Genomic DNA, 5,067 nt, shown 5'->3' on the forward strand with positions numbered 1-5,067 from the left:
CCAAAGTTTTGACTTTTAATTTTTGACTTTCTAAATTGACTTTTGACCTCAAAATTGACTTTGACTTCCAAGTTTGACCTTTGACTTTAAACTTTGACTTTCTCGTTTAACATTCAAATTTTCACTTTTATCTTTTCGGTTTAACTTTTAAGTTTGACTTTTCTAGTTTGATTTTTAAGTTTGACTTTTTAATTTTGACTTTTAAGGTTGACTTTTGAGGTTTATAGTCAAAGGGCATTTTTGGTAAACAATGAGCTCCGCAAACATCCCGGTCAATGAAGTTTCATGCTCTCAATCTTGTGAAAGTACGATTAAGTTTCTTCGTGCTCTCAAAAACCCCTAAAAACACAACTAGAGGCCAAAACCAAGGACTTCCGAAAACTTCAAGAAGAATATAGCAATAAATGTGAAAACTATAGCTATGTTAAGGAACAGCTTGCTAACGTGACTGTCGAACTTGATGCATTGAAAACTGAATATAAAGATGCTGATTTTACTTTTAAGAAATTTGATGTGTCAAGTGAGGTAGTTGCGTCCATGATAGAGAAACAATTAACATTTAAAGATAATCAAACTAAGGGTCTAGGGTATCACAGTGTGCCACCTCCTTTTAATGACAACTATAACCCACCCCTTGAGACCAACGAGGAAGAAATTCCAGCTCAGTTTGGCCCACTCCCTGAACAAGCTTCAGTTAATACTAAACAATCTGAGCCAACTGAGAATATTAAGGTGAACGTTTTTAATGGTTCTACTTCATGTGCAGGTTAAGTAGTAAAGGATGAAAACAAGGAGATCAGAACTAATTCTAGTTCTGCAAATTCTACTGATTGTCAAACTAATGACTCCTTGAACTCTGAATCTCTTGCTTCTAACTCAGTTGCTTCTAATCAACCTGCTATTTGTAAATACAGGCCACCAAAACAAGCGAATCAGAGTGTCTGCTGTATGTGTGCATGCGGGAACAATAAGAAACGAGGCAAGGGCACGCCACCAGGGGCAGGAAGAAACAATTCCTACGTGAAGAAAAATATATTTTTACACTGTGGAGCACCTGGACACATTGTCAGAAATTGTCAAATCACGCATACGTTCCCTACTATGCACAAGGTTGGCAGAATGCGATAAGAGGGAGATCTTTCAAAAGAAATTCTTCAAGGTCACATTCAAACAATGGTGACTGGGATGCCAAAAAGGCCAAGAATCCAACTCCCAAGAACAAGAAGGGAATGCCGGCCAAGAAGCCAAGTTCAAGAGATGCTCCAGTGACACCAAGACCGGTTAAGTCAAAGTCATCTCGGCGATCGGCTTCAAGTTCAAAAGCAAGTGATAAGGCATCCATCCGGTCAAACAAGAAATGGGTTAAACCCAACTACAGATGGATACCAAAGGTTCAATCTCCCAAATCTTCTAATGATTCTAATATTTCTTCATCTTCTGTTTGTGATAAGCTGGATATGTCATGGGAGAGAGTACCTTGCAAAGATGACAAAGGTCAACCCAGTTTCAAAATGGAATGGGTTCCAAAGACCAACTAATCCCGCACTCTATGCTGGAGCAGCTATGGAGGCATATCATCAGACTTCAGTTTGTTGATAGTGGTTGTTCCAAGCACATGATAGGGGACATCTCTCAACTGTACAACACTCAGAACTTTAAGTGAGAGTATGTGTCCTTTGCGGGAAAGGAAGAAAGGAGAGGATCACACATGGGGTTTGTGCTTAACGATGTAAAGAATTTTCGGATCTATTCGAGATTGAAATATGCGTGCTGCTCTCAGTCCATCTGGATGAAAATTCAATCGGTGACTTACAGTTTGAGTTTTCTTTACGATACTCCTGAGTTTATCTTAAACTGATTCGTTTTGAAGACAATCTTTTATTTTCTTATAGTTTTTCTTTTGTAGGTATTGTTTGGGAAGTGATATGAAGTCTAGTGCTAAAGGGCAATATGAAATTCGTGTAATGCACTGAAGCCAAATTGTCTAGACTTTGTGTTCAATGTGCTGGTAGGCACAAAGGATTCAAAAGGACTAAACATAGATTGACAATGAAAGGACTTGACAATATGGACTTAGATAGTTCTATTTGGACTAACAATACGACGCTCGGGTAGATTGAGCAGTGAGATAAACATGGGAACCTGCAGTATACACTAAAAATATATGTATCTAGAATTGTGGCTTAACATTTCCTCGATGTATGGACTCATGTCCTTAATTCCGGTACTGATAAGGCGACCGGGGGGTTCTAATAAAGTATGTCTGTAGGAAATTATTTTCTTGCATTCTATCTGTCAGCCATATGTTGCCTCCTTTGTGCGATTGGAACATATACGACCTGGAATGCAACATATGCAACTCTATTTCTATGCATCTTCTTATCTATGCAATTCTTTCTATCTGTTAGCCATATGTTGTACCGTCTGCATGATCGGAAGATCCGACCTGGGACACAACATATGCATCCTACTATCTCTCTAACCCTCTATCTATGTTAGTCATACGTTCTTCCCTCTGCGTGATTGGAAAACATCCGACCTGGGATACAACATATGCACTTCTATATCTGACTTCTTTCTTAATGATTGAATACTCATCTAAAGTAAGGAGTTCTTTGGAAGTTCTTGATTACCGGGGTATGTCGGGAAGTGGGAAACACGTTCTAGTACATCTAAAATTGAACAACTTAAAAGGTTGTCTGTAGATATCGCTGCTGAATTTAAGTGGACAACAATATCTTTGGTCGTCGTCAGCCAAATGTTCCATTTAGGAATATAGATCACAATGTCTTGTCACTTATAATCTGTCCAATTTGTCAATATCCTTTGTGTTTAAGTGGATCACAATACCGGTGATTGACCAGATCTAAACATACATGTGTGTGCTGATAAATGATATTGAATTGCCTGACAACTTTGATCCCAAATCAGTCTTAAAGTTAGCTATTATTTTTGTTTTTGTTAAATTTGTTCATAGTTTTCCTCTATGCACAAATTTAGGGGGAGAATTAAAAATTTTAAAAAACCAAACAAAAATCAGAAAACCAAAAATCCAAAAATAGTGTTATTTTTGTTTTTTTATTTCTTTTTCAAAAAAAAATCCAAAAATATTCTTGTTTCTGTTTTTTTTTTAGAAAATCAAAAATCCAAAAATATTGTGTGCTAAGTTTTCTTTTAGTTTTGTTTTTATCTCAATTTTTTCTTTGTCTTGAAAAGTGAATTCAGATGTAGATGAGACTCATGGAGATTGTACCGAGATTTTCTGAGCCAAAGCTTCATCCGTGATTGTCGAAAAATTCTCATTTGAAGGAACAAGAAATGAAGATTATTCTTTCAACATTTAATTTTTCAACCCCAGAAGCCAGGTGAAGTTGTACTTGAAGATTATGTGACAGATTGCACTGAAGCCTCCTCAATCAATTTGTTGCTATCTATGTATCTGCTGAAGTGATCCAGAAGATTCGTTCTTTCTGTGACATCCCCATTTTCACGGTCAGAAAAGACCGATTTTTGTTTATGCTTTATAAAAATGAGAGTACTTCTTTTAATAAAAATGTTGCGGAATTTGTTCCCAGTAAAACATGATAAACACGTTATCAAAGCATTTCCGAAGAAATGTATTTTTATTCATTTTAAAACATTTGGGATGTCATCGTCAATACAGAAACATAAGCATAAACAGAACTTACATTCATTTACACTAGTGATCTACACCCCTTTAAATGTCTCAGTGTAATGTAACTTCATATCGACATCTGTGATAGAAATAAGCTGGAGTGGGTCAGGTTGGGAAACCTGGTGAGTACATAGGGTTTTCAACCCACAATAATATAATTATTATGTTTAAACATCAAACAATCAACCCAATTACCCATCCCCATTATCTTCTTTACTCTTAAGGGTCTACCCTAAGAATCAACTATTCCTCGTTCATTCATTCCTAAGGATCATCCTAAGGAATGGGCACGAAGTCCATCGTCACCAGGGTTTAGGCACTAAGTCTGCATAGTCGCCAGGATTTATACAACAAGCACTAAGTCCGCATAGTCGCTAGGGTTCAGGCACTAAGTCTGCATAGTCGCCAGGGTTTATACAACAGGCACTAAGTCCGCATAGTCGCCAGGGTTTTGGCACCAAGTCTGCATGATCACCAAGGTTTAGGCACCAAGTCTGCATGATCGCCAGGGTTTATACAACAGGCACTAAGTCTGCATAGTCGCCAGGGTTTTGGCACCAAGTCTGCATGATCGCCAAGGTTTATACAACAGGCACCAAGTCTGCATGATCGCCAAGGTTTAGGCTCCAAGTCTGCATGATCGCCAGGGTTTAGAGTACATCGGGTGAACACATCGTTCAAAACACCTACAGGTTGCGAGCCTGCTAGTGTTCCACTGGACTGTCTAGAATAGTCCGTGGTTGTCATCCATACTCTGCTAGATGACGAGGACATCATTTGGGAAAAAGGCTTCTCACATCGTCCACCTCTCACCCTTACCTCATGGTCTATATCACCTCTCAACTCATATTTCATCTACCCATGTTTTACCCAACATATTATGTAGATATAAATACATATACAGTTTAAATCATATAAAACTTGTATAAAATCGCTCATCCAGCATAGATAGCAAGTATACAGATAATATGTACACATAGCAGGTAATTTATATAAAATACTTCATGTCTATGTGTAAGATGAAAGTAACTATGCACTCACCTGATATGGTGGTGACTCGGCACTCGGACAACACTTCGTTACTCTTAAAACAATTTCCTTCGACAAAACCTAGTACCATTACCACTAGGGTTTAGTCTAATATTTACCGAGACTAGTTAATAGTCTAGCCATTATTACTATTATATAAGCGTTAAGCAACACTCTTATATAACTCATAATAATAGCCCAAATAATTATTTTAAGGTCCTAATAATGTTACTATATTGAAACATAAGTTATACTAAAGATAGGGTAGGCGTAGCTCACTTACAACGGGTTTTTCTCAAAATCGGGCTTCGCTGGAGCAGCGTTCCCGAGCTAAAAGGCTCTTCTTCTCGGAGCCGTCGGGC

This window comes from Lactuca virosa, chromosome 4 (assembly GCF_052849685.1).
Source record: "Lactuca virosa cultivar CGN04683 chromosome 4, Lactuca_virosa_CGN04683_v6, whole genome shotgun sequence".
NCBI lineage: Eukaryota > Viridiplantae > Streptophyta > Magnoliopsida > Asterales > Asteraceae > Lactuca > Lactuca virosa.